Source organism: Trichechus manatus, unplaced genomic scaffold (assembly GCF_000243295.1).
Source record: "Trichechus manatus latirostris isolate Lorelei unplaced genomic scaffold, TriManLat1.0 scaffold00078, whole genome shotgun sequence".
NCBI classification, from domain to species: domain Eukaryota; kingdom Metazoa; phylum Chordata; class Mammalia; order Sirenia; family Trichechidae; genus Trichechus; species Trichechus manatus.
The window spans coordinates 2764798-2782087 of record NW_004444014.1 but is presented as its reverse complement, the minus strand read 5'-3'; the positions used below and the strand labels follow the sequence as shown (position 1 = coordinate 2782087).

At 43.2% G+C, this 17290-nt stretch overlaps 1 protein-coding gene across 1 annotated transcript in view; it reads left to right on the top strand.

The window, feature by feature from the left end:
- Positions 1 to 333: 333 nt before the first annotated feature.
- The window catches only part of SETBP1 (SET binding protein 1), a 425952-nt gene continuing 408995 nt past the window's right edge, over positions 334 to 17290 (top strand). The window contains exon 1 of the mRNA XM_004380894.1: positions 334 to 466. The gene's annotated coding sequence lies outside the window, so the exon portion shown is untranslated. The remainder of the gene's footprint in view (positions 467 to 17290) is intronic.

Below are 17290 nucleotides of genomic sequence, written 5' to 3'. Positions count from 1 at the left end.
CTGGGCCGTCCGCGGGTGGGCAGCGATGCTGGCTCAATTGAAGTGGCCCGTTGGCGGCTGCGATGGTGGAAGCGTCGGGCTGGAGGGCTGGGAGCTTTCTGAGTTTCGCCTAATTGGACCCCCCCCCCCAAACCTTGTGCACCCTCCCTTGGTCCTGCAGCCAGCGGCCTGGGCTGGCGCGTTTGGCTTTGGTGAAGTGGACTGGACTGGGCAGCAGGATGGGGCAGGAAAAGGGGTGGGAAGGCGGCAAGATACATACATATATACGCGCGCGCACACACACACACGCATGTATAGATAGATATATACATTTTGCTCTCTTTGTAACTTGCAGGTTAAGTGGAGCTAGAGAGCTGCATTGTAACCTAGTTGGATTTTTTGGGGGGTGGGGGGTGGGGGGAGGATGCATCAGAATCTAACGTGCCCTTAATAGAGGAACAGGGAAGAAGTGGTCCAGCCGGCGAAGGTTGGTGTGTGCTCGTGTTGTGACTGTGTGTTAGTCTTTCTCCGAAAATATTAATCAATGGATGAGTTTCTTGCTCGTGCTCTCCAGTTTTGGGACTCTGAAAAGACAGGAATTCCCTTAAAAGCAAGATGAATGCCTTTTTTTTTTTTTTTTTTTTTTTTTTGTGAGAGCACGCATTGTGTGTGTGTTTCCAGAGGAGCCTTGGGCTTGGGAATTAACGGCAGGCTTCCCCGTTCGGTGGTTTCCAGTGGGAAATCACTCCGGAAAGGGAACCCTTCAGTATCGATTTATTGTTTTTGTCTTTCCAACCATTATCCTTTTGACCAAAATACTGGCTGAGAAGTTCCACGGAGACAAAGTGAGGTAAACTGGACTGGGCAGATCTTTCGCAAGATGGTGATAACGATGTTGCTGTTTTTGGTGTCTGTTTGTGATGGAAGCATTGTTGGGTAATAGCAATTTCTGATCCATAGAGCATGCTGATTCTAAAAAAAAATTGTTGCTGCCGAAATACTGTCTTCCTGTCCCCCTTCCCTACACTCTGCAAGCACCCCCTCCCTCTTAGAACAATTCTGAAATCGGATCCAAGTGGAAATATTTTCATTGGAGATCGGAAAGTAGTGTAATTGGAAGTAGGAGATAAGGCTGGAGCTGCTTGGGGTGTGGGGAGGGGGTCTTATTGCCTCTGATACTGCATTTATTCTTTATGTGTGTCTGTGTGGGGTGTGTGTATTTGTCTAAAAGGACTGTTGAGGAAGGATTTCCGATTCGTTTCCGTTTCAAATAAACTGTCCTGATAATCTCATGGTTGACGTCTAATGGCTAAAAGGGCAATTTGGTGTCTCTTTATCCTGCAGCAGCTCCCCTCCAGAAGGGCAGTTTATTCTGGGATTCTACAGCAGCTACTTTTCCTTGCCAGTCCCCACTGCCCCCCACATAACTATTCAGACCTTTCCCCCTAAAGTTTGGTTGGAGTCCATGGTCTCTAAGGAAATACTGGGATTACTTACTCTTCTCTTAACATTGTTTTCCTTCACTTCCTTTTCATGCCTTCACTCTCTATCCCGTTTTTCTTCTTTTTCCTGTGGGTTTGTACTAAAAACAAATTTCATTAAGTAGTTGTCACCAATTTGATTTGACAGTTTGGCCCCATCCCTTACCTCCTTTAGATCACACAGGTAAATCTGCTCTGCCCCTTCCAAACTCATCTTCAGTGGCAAACTGGGTTTATGTGTGTGCCTGGGGGTGAGGGGGCATGGAAAGGAAGGGTCTTTTTCTGTGCCTATCACATCTGCTACACTGGGAAGAGACCTGGGCCACTGCAGGGAGAGTTTCCTTTGCACATCCCAGTAAGATGTTGCTTGGCTAGGATTGGGAGGCGGGGCCAAGTGGCCTGGGGCGTGGAGGGCGGAGAAAGTTTGTAGCACTTTAAAATGTAGACAGTTTACAACTCCTCCCCCTTCTCCAGTTTTCTGTGGCTTTCAAGATCCCTAAACTCCTGGAGGGAGGAGTGTTCTCTTCTGGCCAGCCCTGGAGTCCCAGGTTTCAGAGCAGAACTGAAGGTGCTGTGTTTTCAGCTGTGCTTGATCAGCTTGCCTCCTACCAGAAAAGGGTGTTAGGAGAATGTTGGGGACAGAGCAGAAGAGGAGAAAGCAAGCAAGTCTGGTCGAAAACAGAGTATTTGCAGACTATAGGGAGAGTAGCTTGAGAAGGTATGGAGACCTAGCACTCTGAGAGTTCCGCTCGGCACTTGACATCCTCCTCCCTCCTCCGTTAGAAAAAGTCTTGATCTTGGGGAGTTGAATTGGTGTAAGAGCTGGGCGGTGGGAGCCCCTAGCCATAAGAGTAACTTGAGCTGAGCTGGGGGAGGAGGTGGTGAGTGCATGCAATCAGGAGCCAGAGGAGGGAACCCGAAGTGTCTCTTTTAGCAGGGAAAATAGATGTGTCACTGGAATAAACAAACTGGAGGTGGGGGAGGGGATGGCTTGTAGTGAATATAAGGAGGAGCTTCTAAGAGGCTGCATCCTTGTTTAGGAAGGGGGCCACTTCTAGCCTGGGAGAAAATATCAGCTGCCTTATAGGTTCCTGGATGGGCTAGGCAAGTGAAGGGTTGTAATCTGGTCTTTTGTATGTGAACGTCCAAATGTTACATAGGAAGGCTCTGCTGGGAGGCCCAGTTTGGACTTCACACAGAAGACACACAGGGGTAGCCCTGAGTGAACCAAACAGCCGCTTAGTGTCATGAGAGGTTCAGGTTATGTGCAGAGCTCATAGCAAGTGGTTTTGTAAATAACCTGACCACAAAGGAGCGTTGGAGGGAAAGAGAAAACAGTGCTTGAAATCTTTGCAGAAGATAGTTGAAAATGGTCAGTGGGGAGAGGCAGGAGGCAGAATTTTGCTGAAGAAGAAATAAATAGGTAGGCACTTCCCCCTGGAGTCCCTATTCCATTTCTGCTGTTATCTTGACTTTTCAATTACATTAGGGGCCTAATCGATACTTCTCTGGCACAAACATGAGGGTCTAGGAGAGGAAAGTTGTCTCAACCTGATCATTATTTTTAGTGGTACTTTAATCTCTGGTCTGAAGCGCCTGTCTAATATGCAGAAGGAGGAAGATGAGAACTAGCTTAACGGATGGGACATCCTTTCTGGGTTCCTGTGGAGACATTGAAACTTGGCCGAGTCTCAGCCTCCCAGGATGCCAATTTTTCCCTTGGAGACTTGAAGTTTTAATTGAAACCAGAAAGCTATTGAAGGCAGACACAGCCAATGAAACCCTGTTTTCTCTGCTGCTCAGGAACGGGAAATAAATAATTTTTTTTTGCTGATGGCATTTCAGATTATTTCAGTTTTGCTCTGGCCAGAAGAGTGGGGTAAATTATCATTAACACATTAGCATTTGAAGGAGTTGCCTTGCCTTAAAAACTGGGATGATGTTAGAGAGTTAGCTCTGTGACCTACCATGTGGGAGGGTCCTTACCTTTTCCCTTCTATTTGCTAAGGATTTACATTTCTGCCAGTGGAGAGGTTTGAACTTGGGGAGCTTGAGGTTTGAGCTTCGGGCTAGAGAGTTGTGGAGGTCTGAGTTAGATGGATCCAATGCGGTAAGCTGAGAATGCTCCTCAGAAATAGTTGGGGCACCTTATGTGCTTCTAAGATAGCAAATCCAGCACAGTCATTGGTGGCTGTGTCTGTTTGTTAGATCTGTTGACCTTTTGTTGTTGAAGCAATGAGATCCTTGAATTTTTTTTTTCAGTATTGATTAATAACAGTGGCTAAAAAAGAATGATTTGATGTGAAAGCCCTGTGGGTGTACTTTTCTGCTCATTACTTTGCACTCTGGAGCTAGATTACAATCTGTTTTTTGATCCACAACTATTTAGTGACATCTCAGCCCTGCAGCTTGTGCGAAACAGTTGTGCCTGGCAGTCTGGGGCAGGAAAGGACTGGCAGAAGACTTGGCTTTTGCCCTTGGAGAGTGGATGGTATATCTGGAGAGACATGCTTAACTCACATGGGAAGCATCAGTCTGTGGCCAAAGCAGGAACATGATCCACAGTGCAGTTAACGCTGGTCACATGATCAGGGCTGGGGTGCAGTCAGGGAAGACTTCATGGAGGATATGGTTCTGGGTTGGATGGAAGAAGTGGAATAAGGTGACCTTCTTGGCAGGTAGAATAGCTTTGGCACAGGGGCAGAGATGGGACAAAGTTCACGTGTGAATTTGGAATTGCCACAGTGAAATGGATGCTAATTGTGAACATGCGCTGTACCTGGCAGGAGCAGGACCTCCCTGAAGAGGAAGGTTCAACTGCTTGATCTGGGTGGGGGCAGGCCAACCACAGCACCTTGCACTGTTTTTTGAGTGAGCCCCATTTTACCCAGTGCACACTTTGCGGCTGGCTAGTCTGAGCTCTTCTGTCCATGGAGGGAGGGACAAAACCCAAGGCTCTCTAAGATGAGTCTGTTCTGCCTGTCCAGGGTCTTAATTCAAACTCCGTAAATTCTCAACTCTTTGGTAAAGTTGGTTTACTCATTGCCATTTAAACATGAACGTGATCAGCCCCTAATGTGGGGAACCCTAGACATGGAGAAGACAGGATCTGTGCCCTCCGTCTGGCTGGAAGACACCATAACTCAGAAGACCAGTGGATAGCAGCAGTGGACAGCCATCAAGTGCTTAGTAACTCAGCTGTAGTGGAGTGCAGGGAAATAAAGCATCTCCAGGGGTTGGACGGATGAGAGAAAGCTCCAAGGGGCAGGTGGGACTTGGAATGAGTCCTGAACAATGGGATAGGTACACAGTCGCCAGGAAGATATTATAGGTGGGAATAAGTGCGGTGTTTCCAAGAGGCAGAAAGACCAGTTTGACACTGGGCTCTGTGGGGTGTCAGGCAGCAAGACAGATGGAGTCGGGTCCTGTGAAATGTGGATCCAGCACCACAGCTTTCAGAGTTCAGGGAGAATGGGCTGAAGAACAAGCTGAGGAGCAGGACGGTGTGCCAGGTGATGACTTCTACATGTACCACTCAAGAGAAAACCCTGACATCTGACCACCCCGCCCACCACTAGGTCCTGTCAGCCACCAGCTCTTTAGTTTGAGATTCAAAAGAGATATCTTTAGAATAGAAAGTCAAACTATATATAAGCAAGGCATAGCAATTGAACTGACCAGTGTGAGGAACATAAAAGCTCTGTGACACTGATACTTACCTCCAGGTGCTTAATATATATTTGGAGAAAGACATAGACAAGTTTTGGTAACGATGCCGTGTTTACATGACCGTCCAAGATAGCTAGAGGTAAGATATCATAAAGGAAGGGAAGTGGGAGCTAATATTTATTTAGCTTTCAGGTGTGCCTAGCATCTCCTTTGTGGCAGAAGCACAAACGTGTTATTTTACACTTACGGTCAAATGACAATGAGCAAACCAGTTGCTGGATCAGATGATTGAGAAATGGAGGAATTTGAAGTAAGACCGGACAGGTAGTGGGGTCAATGTTAAAAGGCCTAGAAAGAATGAGTAAGGAATTTGTTATCTGTTAGAGCATTCATTTTAGCCACATTTATTTTCATCCCCAGTTTACCAATGGCATGGCAGAGGACCGGAGTCCCTGAGGGGTACAGACGGTTCATGTGTTCAACTACTAGCTGAACGGTTGGCGGTGTGAGTTCTCCCAGAGGCACCAGGGCTGTCTGGTGATCTGCTTCCCCAAAATCAGCCATCGAAAACCCTGTGGAGCACAGTTCTACTCTGACAGACATGGGGTCATCATGAGTTGGAGTCAGCGGTTTTTTAATGTGGGTATTTGAAGACCAGTGGTGATATGGTTCAATGGAAAGCAGATGACCTTTGAAGTCAGACAGAGCTACCTCTGGGATTCCGACAAATCTCTCCACTTAGATTTTCTCATCTGTAGAATGGGCATGCTGAGGGTTAAATAAATTAAGGAACTTAAAGCACCTATTGTGTACTAGATACATGTCAAAAGTTAGGTTCCTTTTTTACCATGTGGATCTCTCTGCTCTACTTTGCCAGGAAATGTTATGATCACAGTTACTTCTTAGATGTCTACCATATTTAACCTACCTTGGTTCTATTCGGTATATACTATTTACTTTCTCCCTTGAGGGGGCCTGTGAAGAGAATAGAAGGGGCAGGTGATAAAACTGATGTGCAGAAAGTTTAAGTGATATGACAAGTCAGGTGGTAACTGGTTTTAGAGCTCATGTATCCAGAGGCATCTATGAAAAGCTGGCTTCACTTTGTGCTTTAGAGACATCATGATATAAAAGCACAGGCTTTGGTATCATAGAAGTCTGGATTTGACTGTGGATCTGCCATTGGCATTTTGTGCCCTTGAACAAATCATTAACCTCTCTGGACTTTCATTTCCATATATGTAAAATGAGAATAGGATTTTCTACATCATAGAGTAATCATAAGGAATAAACTGATAATAACTGTGATCGGCCCAGCGTAGGCCACTGGTATGTTTACCTCCTCTTTTCCTACAAGTATGCACCTTTCTTCACTGCATTGAGGAGCACAGGTAGTAAGTGGTACATCAAAGTCAGAACTCAACCTAGAAATGGAAGGGTTGTCCCAGCCAGTTCTATAGAGATCTTTCGCTTAGGAGCCAAGACCCAAGGCTCATTCTGTTGTTTCATGTTATTGGTTTCCAGAGGCGATACTTTCTGTTTCTGCAGATAGACCTGAAACTTTTGGTTTCTGGACAGTGTGCCTAGCCTTAAAGGTCTTATTCTGCTTCATTCTCAGTCTTGGAGGCCCCTGAGCACAGGGCCTGATGCTGTATGTAGTCTTAGTGTTCTCTTACACTCAAGCAACCCAGACAGACAGAGATACAGAAATGGTGGGCTCTGATACAGATGTGGGAGGCACAGGCCTTGCCTATGAAGGACTTCTGGTTGTCAAGTTGACGAGACAAGGCTCAACGTCTGATAATGTCAGAGATGTAAGGGACCAAAATGTTCTCATCTCATCCCCTTATTCTACAGATGAAGATGAGGTGACCCAGGGAGGAAAAGGAACTTGTACAAGGTCATCTAGCTCCGAGTGGCAGAGCAGGGAATTAAATCTGGGATTCCTGACTGAACACAGTGATTGTTTCCTCCCTGAGACAAACTTGAGAACAACGAGAAAACAATACTCAAATAAGAGCAAAACACTCAAGGTAACAGGCACAAATTAAACTACTTGTATGTGTTTCCAGTTTTACAGGGCAATGGAGGAAGCTGAAGTCCTGTTCCCCCAGAGCTTTGCTTAGGATCATCTGTGAAGAGAAGGCAACACATAGTCAATGGTGATTTGGGCAACACAGACTATGGGAGTAAATCAGATTTATAAAAAAATTTGAACATCTACTAAGATGATTCCAGTATATTCTTCCATAAATATTATTTAATCTTCAATTCTCAGACTAACCCTTGAGGTGGGATTATTACCTAATTTCCAAATAAACTCTGAACAGATTAAATAAAATTTCCGAGAACACACAGTCACTAAGTGGAAAAGAGAGGCTGATTAGTCTAAACCTGTGACATCAGGTCAGGCTATTTCCAGTCTTCTTTTCAAGGAGGAGCATGGCTTGGGCTCTTAATTGTGTGTGTTCACTGTGCTGCTGTGAACTGTGGTAGTTGTTATTGTTGTTAGTTGCCATTGAGTCGATTCCGAGTCATGGTGACCCTAAGTGGACAGAGTAGAACGTCTGCAAGAAGATTGCCAGGCCTGTCTTTGGAGGTACCTCTGGGTGGATTTGAACCTCCAACCTCCAGCTGATAGTTGAGTGCTTAACTGTTTGCACCACCCAGAGACTCCTGTAACTGTGGTAGTGACCCATTTAAAACATGACCCCTTCCCTCACAGAGCTTCTGGTCTAATGGGAGAGATAGTCAAGTGAATGAAACATTGCAGCAGTTGGAATGAAACATTGCAACAGTTAGCTGCATGCTCTCATAGCAGGGAAGTAAGACCATCTGTGAGTGTGTGTGTGTGTGTGTGTGTGTGTGTGTGAGAGAGAGAGAGAGAGAGAGAAAGAGGGAGGAAGGGTAAGGAGTAGAAAGGAGGGTCTCCTTGAAGAAGGTGAAACTTGACCCAGTTCTTAAAGGGTGACTTAGAGTTAACTATGTGGACAAAGGAGAAAGGGCAGGCCCGCCAGAAGAACTAGGAGGGAATCATTCCCAGTAATGCATATCAGTGGGGGCTCAGAGAACTGCACCTCCTGAGATATGGCTGGAGCATGTGGTGTTCACAGTACTTGGGATGCTGCTTGATGGAGGTAAACTGTGAGCAGGATCATACCATACAGGTATGTAGTATAAAAAAGCCATTGAGTCAGAGCTTCCTCCTCTGCTGTAGACTCTAGGTATATTTGGGGTGTCAGAGAATTGTGGGTGTAGAGCTGCCTTTGCCCCTGCTAATTGAGGGCTGGGGAAGGGTTGGGTCACTTCATCCATTTACCAGTGTTTATGGAGCAATTACTCCAGGAGTTTCTGCAGCGGGAAGGATTTCCGAGACACATCACTCAACATCATAGGCACCTGAGTCAAATGGTGTCTGCTGGCATTTGACGCAGCCTCTCATTCAACATTCACTCAGTGAATAATTTGGAGAATCTCTCCATATGTCAGGGACTGTGCCAGACTCTAGAGATACCATCTTGAGCAAAACAGACACAGCTCCTACCCTCATGGGCTTACTGTCCACTGGGGAAGGTGGACTTGAAATCAATAGTGGCACATGTATTTAATTATAAAATAAATTAAATGCTAGGAAGGAAAAGTCCTATGTTATAAAGGCACAGAACAGGGAGTCCTGGTCATGTTTGTGAAGCTCAGGAAAGATTTTTGAGGAAGTGACATTTGACCTGAGCCTGAAGGATGAAGAGAAGTTAACTAAAGGGGGCAGGAAGAGGATACCAGATGCTGGCAGAGTCCCCCAAGTGGGAAAAGCAACTTCTGACTCCCCATCCTAAATACCATAGAAGACATAAAGAACGATGAAAACTCAACCACCTCCAAAGCCAATGTCAGCAGTCTCTTGCTAGAATCTGAGAGGAGATTCTTATAACTATAGGCCAATGGGCATAGGTTAAAAATACAGTTGCTTCCCTATCTAGGACCAAACACCATTCTTTCATACTATCTGCTCCCAAAGATCAAAAACTGACTATTTCTGTTAACCAGAAAAGTAAACAGTCATCAGGTCTACTATATAGGCAGCTTTCATAAGACAACTGGAGACTCCCTAACGTCATTATACGTATTGCCAAAGGCTATAATTCTCATAAGACAAAAGGGCAACACTGGAGGGGAGAGGTTTGGGAAGAGTGGCCGTGGGATATTCACTTTGGACAGAGGCACTTCCTCAAGTAAAGTTCTAGGGTAGACATAAAAAGTCCTTGTCACAGTATATTTTGTGGATTTAAGCTCTTCAGAATTTCAAAGGATCCAGCAGAAGAACCCCTTCTTAGTCCAGCAAAACAATAATAGAGGGATGTCCACTGTCAGTGATGTTCTACCAGTTGCCAATGGGTCAGTTCTGACTCATGGTGACTCCATGTGCGTCAGAGTAGAACTCTGCTCCATAGGATTTTCAATGGCTGATATTTTAAAAGTAGATCACCAGGCATTTCTTCCAAGTCACCTCTAGGTGGCTTCGAATGTCCAGCCGTTTGGTTAGCCATAACGCATGTTAACGTTTACACCACCAAGGGACTTGTAGTGGTGTTCTAGTAAGTCCTTAACACCTGGCTCTCCAGGCTTTAAAAAAAAGAAAGAAAAGAAAAGAAACAACAAGCCCTGATTTGTAGTTTGCTGATTCCCATGGTGTAAATACTCCCACCATGTCAGGTTCAAGCTACCAACTGCCATCACTGAACCTGGAGTTCGGAAGAGATACAGACAATGGGATCATCTGTGCCCACAGGGGCTAGTTTCAGCACATCACTGTTACTGCTCCTTAGAGTCTGAGATCATAGCTGATAATAATAATAGCTCCAAAGGAGGATTTGACTAGTTTCAAGGTGGATGGAAGGTAGAGTCAAAAGCAGTCTAATACCTCTGTAGGCCAAGAGTACCTCTATATGAATCTCTCCTTATTAATGTATGAGTAAAGAGAAAGAATCCAAGATAAAGCCTTAAGTGGAAAAATACCCAAAACAAGGCAAAAGAACAATATCCTGAAAATTATTTACTATAACAGCAAAATAAGAGTTTTTAAAAGCTGCTTGACATCCACAGTAGGAAGAAGCCCAGCCTTAGTGGAACAGGAGCATAAAGTAGCAAGCAGGGGACTTGCCAAATGAGAGGACATCAGAATCAGCTGAAAAAAGATTGCAAGGAAATAAAATGTGCAATAGAAGAATTAAAAATCCACAGTAAAGTCAGTAAAGGCAAAAGGAGTATGGGGAATATAATGAGATGGATATTATGGAGGACCAAATAGGATATGTTCTCCCAGAATGCAAAGGAAAGAGATAAAAACATTGAGAGAGAAAATGATAGAAATAGAGAACAGAGATGAGAGTTAAAAACTAAGAGTTACAGAAAAATTTAGAAAGAATGCAGCACCATTGAGTGGAAGAAATTAACTAAAGGAATAATTGACAGGAACATTCTGAAGTAGAAAAAACCTGCATCTACAGATCCAAAAGGCTCATCATATTTCAGGAAAAATAAAGGAAAAGATATGCACACCACACTTATTTTGTACTTAAAAAAAACTAACATAAACTTTGGTCTCTTTACGTTTGTCTATTCTTTTTATGTAAGTGAGGTCATAACGATATTTGTCATTTTGTGATTTATTTTACTGAGCATAATGTCTTCAAGCTCCATCCACGTTTGTAACATATATCAAGAGTTTGTTTCTTATACTGGCTGAGTAGTATTGCATTAGGGCTGCACAGCCAATTACTGTAATTGATATCAATAAGTTGTACACCTATAAAAAGTTGAATAGGCAAAAGTTGTGTGATATATATATTTACAACAATGACAAAAAAAAAAAGAAAGAAAAAAGAGGAGTAGCTGCTGAAATCGCTTATGGACAGCCAAAAAATTCACAGGCTTTGATTCCTTGCTATGGAGGTTTAGGGTCATGGTTTCATGGGACATCCCAGTTAATGGGCCTATAATGTGTTTAGTGCTTCTTTTATTCCTCCTAGTTCATTGCATAGCTTCTGGGGTCTTAAAAGCTAGCAAGCGGCCATCTAAGGCATAACAGTCTCTATTCACCTGGAGCAACAGAGGAAGAAGGAGAGTCAGGAATAGGCAGAGGCTATAGAATGTGTGGCTAATTGCTTCCATGAACAACTGCCTCCTTTGCCATAAGACCAGAAGAACTAGATGGTGCTTGGTTACCATTACTGAATGTTTTGATCAAGGATACTATAAAAGAATCCTGATCAAAAGGGGAGGAATGCAGAACAGAATTCCAAATTCTCATGGACTCTAGTCTAGAGTCATGGGGGATGGATGAAACCCTGAAACTATTGCCCTGAGATAATCTTTAAAACTTAAACCAAAAATATCCTTTGAAGTTTTCTTAAAAACCAAACAATAGTTTAGCTAAATTAGTAAAAAATGTCTGCCTTGAGCATTATGCTCTTTTGAGAACTATCTATATAGCGACAGCAGCAACTCGAAAGGTTAGATAGGAACCTTAGGGGGCAGTGAGCTTATGTTAATGAGGGAGGAACAGCTCAGAAAAGGAGTGTGAGAATAGTTGCACAACTCGAAGAATGTAATCATTGTCACTGAATTGTACATGTAGAAACTGTTGAATTGATGTTTATTCTGCTGTGTATATTCTCAACAACAAATAAATTTAAAAAAAAGAAAAAGAAAAAAAAAATCCTAACATAACAAAAAAGAAAATCTTCAATTTAAAAGGTATAAAACAAATTACCTACAAAGGAAATAAAACCGGGCCAACCCCCATTTTCTCTTCCTTTACTTATAAATGCTAGAAGATACTTTACAGAATTTTGAGGGGAAGAGGCTCTGATATGAGAATTACATAGTCATTCCAGTGTCTTTTACATGTAAAGAGAAAAGAAGGACCTGGTATCAAGGGAGCAGAGGTAGGACTAAGGATGAAGTGTCTGTGGGGGAGTTTGGAAAAGGTCAGGAATGAGGCAGAGGGCTCTACCCATATTTGTGATTGTTTGCCTTTAAGACCCTGAGAGGTTTGTATGTTATGTTTTTATTTTTACAATGAGCATCAGTCCAGTCCAGTTGCTGTCAAGTTGGTTCTGACTCATGACAGCCTTATGTATATCAGAGTAGAACTGTGCTCCGTAGGGTTTTCTTTTTTACCCATAGAGTTTTCAGTGACTGATTTTTTTGGAAGTAGATCGCCAGGCCTTTCTTTCGATGTGCCTCTGAGTAGACACAAACCTCCAGCCTTTCAGTTAGCAGTTGAGCGCATTAACTGTTTGCGCCACCCAGAGACTGCAATGAGCATGGGTTCCATTATTAAAAATAAAAATTAAAAACATAAACATAACCTCATGAGGTAGATCAGGAAAATATCATTTTCCATTTTTTTGATGAGACACTGCTTGGATGCTAACTGAACGGTTGGTGGTACAAGTTCACCCAGAGGCACCTTGGAAGAAAGGCCTGGCAATCTACTTCTGAAAAAGCAGCCATTGAAAACCCTATGGAGCACACTTCTACTCTGACACACATGGGGGCACTGTGAGTCTGAATGACTCCATGGCAACTGGTGGTGCGGTGGTGGTGATTAAGGTAGTTGGTAGAGGTAAGAGCGTAGCCCACGCAAAGCTAAGGCACTGATTCTCAGACTCCAGCCACATCCAAACCACCTGAAGGGCTTGTTAAAACCCAGAGTTCTGTCCCCATCCTCAGAATCCTCATTCCTTAAGTCTGGTGTGGGGCTCAAGAATTTGTATCTTCAACAAGCTGGTAGATGATTTTGCTGGTCCTGGAACCACACTTTGAAAACCACTGGCCTAAGGAGACAGAAGGGATCATGGAGTTGATATTTGTATGCAGACTTGCAGGCTGAGTAAGAGTTCACCAGGCAAGTGAATAGTATATTTTAGACTAGGAAAATTTCTTCCATCTTGCAGATTTGGGGGTGAGGGAGTGTACCCTTTGGCGCCCATTTGAGTTCTGAGGCAGTATTCACTGGTCACTCAGAAATAATTCTGCACATCCACGCTACTCACTTTGGAGTGTCCCCATAGGTCTGTGGCTGACAGGTAAAATTTTAAAGTGTTTAATGTGGAAGAGACCTTGGTCCCACCCCATTCGTCAATGAGATAATACGGAATAAGGGACGAAATGTGGCTTGTCTAGCATCTCAGTGTCTGTGAACAGCAGAGCCAGGATTACAGACCAAACTTCCAAACGCCTGTTCTTTCTAAGTACATCACTGTCTCCCTCCTTCTCGCTCCTGTTTCCCTGGGGCCTTCTAGACAGCTCTTTCCTAAGCAAATTTTATGTTCTGACCTCTGCCCCAAGTCTTACAGGCGCCACAGAAAGGGTTAAGTTGTGTTGGACTGGAGGCCTAAGCCAAGGACAGTGTCCATTGTGTGCCCGCCCCTTCTCTGACTGCTGGAATGTGACAAGGTAAAACATTTTCACCTTGTGTTGGCTTCCCTCTTCTGAGTGCATGTGTGTGCGCACACGTGTGTGCACGCACACGCATGCACACAGGTGTGTTGCCAGGGGGTACATCACAGGCAGACCTACAGTTATCTGCCAAACTCACCAAAAAGATTGAACTGTGAATCTGGGGCGACAAGTAGGTGCTGGGGAGAAGGCCAAAGGAGAGCAGCAGCTTTGTGTGCTGGTAAAGTAAACAGACAGGTTAGGTTTCTTTGCTCCTTACTTTTGAAAGCTTCTTTTTAATTTCTTGTTCCCAAAGGTGAAGGGTGCATGTGGACATGAGGGTCCAGATTACACTCCTCAGCATAGGCAGCAGATTTTGCTGGGGCCACTTGAGTGGGTGGAGCTGCAAGCAGAATAGTTTGAACCATAGGAATTTGATAGCTGTCAGGGGGCTAATTCATTTTCATTCAGAAAGAGCTTCTTGAATACCATCGAGCGTCCAACTCGGCACTGGACTGAAGGGAATGTGAGAGTTGGACAACTACAGTCTGTCCCTACCTGAGACTAAATTACAGCTGAGCTAGGAAAACGAGATTTGTGTACCCCAAACAACTAGAAGACTAGTATTTAGTGGCAAAATATAAAGCTGGGTGCAATGTAAGTCAGATCAGAGTTTTCAAAATGTTGCCAGGGAGAAGCAGAGACTTGGGCATGACCTTGAAATGTGGGAAGGTTTGGGAGCTGTTTGTTCATTTGTTCATCCATTGCTTTATGCAACAAACATTTGGAGGCTACTGATTGTATGCTAGGCATTGCTTGGGTCAGTGTAGGGGGGTATGAGAAAACATTATACAAATATACCAAGACAGAAAGAATTCTGCGTGGGAAATGCCACTATGGAGACTGGTTTGATTTGAGTAGAGAATATAAATTGATCGATAATGAACCCTAAGACTTGACTCTTAAGATGGGGCCAGTGTGGAAAGTCTGGAATCGATGTGTTCCTGAAGATTGGGATTACTTGAACCGCATTATTTTTTCAGCTTTAGTATCTGTCATGTCATACTCACCCTGACCTGGTTCAGGCCCTCATGCCATAAGAACTGAATTTCAGCCAAGCCTCCTTTATAGTACCCTTGCCTTTAATATCAGGGTCCCTTTATCTATCCCTCACACCACATGCCAGAATTATCTTCCTAAATCACAACTTTGATAATGGCCCTCCCCTACTGACATCCCTTAAATGGCTTCTCATTACCTTTAAGTCCAAACTCATTAGTGTAACATTCAAGGACCTCCCATGGGTGGGCTCTAACATTTTATTTCTGACCATACCTCTTACCAGACCTCATTGTGTACCACACCCCCTAGGCCAAACAGTAACTCTACTTTCCTGAACAAACCCTGTACACTCTTGTTCTAGGCTTTGCCTCATGCTGCAGTGTCTTCCTTCTTTCACTGTACCTACTGAAACTCCTCAACATCAAAGCCATATCCTATGCTCTCCTTGAAGCCTTCCTGTATAGTTTCCTATCTGTCTACCCTCTGCCCAAGCACAAAACACTTTCTCTTCACTTTGTTTCTATCCTTTATTATTGTTGTTCGTTGTTAGTTGCTGTTGAGTTACCTCTGACTCATGGCAACCGCATGTACAACAGAACAAAACATTGCCTAGTCCTGTGCCATCTTCACAGTTGTTGATATGCATGAATCCATTGATGTGGCGACTGTATATTCTGAGTGCCTTCCAATCTAGGGAGCTCATCTTCCAGCACTATATTAGACAATATTCTCTGGTGGTCCGTAGGGTTTTCACTGGCTAATTTTTAGAAGTAGATCTCCAGGCCTTTTTTACTAGTCTGTCTTAGTCCGGAAGCTCTGTTAAAACCTGTCTGTCACCACCACACTTCTGTTAGTTTGTTGTACCATGGTGGCTTGTGTGTGGCTATGATTCTAGAAGCTCTGCCACTGGTATTTCAAATGTCAGCAGGATCACCCATGGTGGACAGGTTTCAGCTGATCCTTTGTTTTAGTACATATAAAATTCTGCTCTCTTGTAGCATTGTTTTTCAACTCCTCTTTAAGAGTGTAACCTTCTTGAAGAGATTGTGTTTCTGTTGTATCTAAGTGTCTTGACTTGAAGAGAGATGAAAAAATATTGAATTGAATTTTCATTTTTTGTGGCTGTCTTATTTCTTTAGTTTATAGTTTTAGAACTTTGTCTTATAAATTAATTGATGATCTATGCAGTTAAATATAAGAAATGAACTATTTTTTTAGATGGATGATACTTTCTTAATAATACATCCACTTCATACCACCATCCATTTCATTGAAGTATCAATTTAACCTTCTTTTATCTCATTGTGAAACCTGCAACATACATTGGCCTGCTCTAGTTCAAAGGTCCAAATGGATTTAGTTTAGAAACTTTTTTTTTTTACATTTTATTTATTTTGTTGTTATTGTTGAGAATATACACAGAAAACACATACCAATTCAACAGTTTCTACATGTAAAATTTGTACATCGATTACATTATTTGAGTTGTGCAACCATTCTCACCCTCCTTTTCTGAGTTGTTCCTTCACCATTAACATAAGCTCACTGCCCCCTAAGGTTCCTATCTAATGTTTCAAATTGCTGTTCTTAGATCCTATATAGATAGTTCTTAAAAAAGCATAATGCTCAAGGCAGACTTTTTTTTACTAGTTAAGCTAAATCATTGTTTGGTTTTAAGAAGACTTTAAGGAATATTTTTGGTTTAAGATTTAAAGATTATCTCAGGGATTCATCTAGCCTTCATGGCTCCAGAAAGTCTGGAGTCCATGAGAATTTGAAATTCTATTCTGCGTTTCCCCCGCTTTGATCAGGATACTTTTATACTATCCTTGATCAAAATGTTCAGTAATGGTAGCCAGGCACCATCTAGTTCTTCTGGTTTCATGGCAAAGGAGGCAGTTATTCATGGAGGCCATTAGCCACACATTCTTCACCCTCCTACTCCTGGCTCTCCTTTTTCTTCTGTTGCTCCTGGTGAATTGTTGTGCCTTCGATGGCCGCTTGCAAGCTTTTAAGACCCCAAGTACTTTGCGGTTAACTAGGAGGTAGAACAGAGGCACTAAACACATTAACTGGGTCAATTAACTAGGATGTCCTATGAAACCATGACCCCAAACCTCCAATCCAAGAAACCAAATCCTGTGAGGTTTTTCATTGTACATGAGCAGTCTCAGCAGCCACTTTTTTTTTTTTTTAAATTGTTGTAAATATATCTGTCACACAACTTTTGTCAGTTCAACTTTTAGAAACTTTTTTTTTTGGAGACTATGCCTCACCTTTTTCCTGAACCCAAGAATAATTTTATAGGTAGGTATCCAAAACCCACTGCCATCAAGTCAATTCAGACTCATAGCAACCCTATAGGTTAGAGTAGAACTGCCCCATAGGGTTTCCTAGCCTGTAAATCTTTCATGGAAGCAGACTGCCACAGCTTTCTCACGTGGCGCATCTGGTGGTTTTGAATCGCTGACCTTTTGGTTAGCAACCGAGCGCCACCAAGGCTTCTTAGGTAGGTATCGGGGATGTAAAATATAACGTTGGAGTCCTCTCAGAAGAAGTAAACCACTAAACACTACTGCAATAAGAAAGCGTGTCTCACAATTTGTATGGATCTGAGTTATAAGCTGAGAAGGACCCACTGGACCTTTACTGTCTAA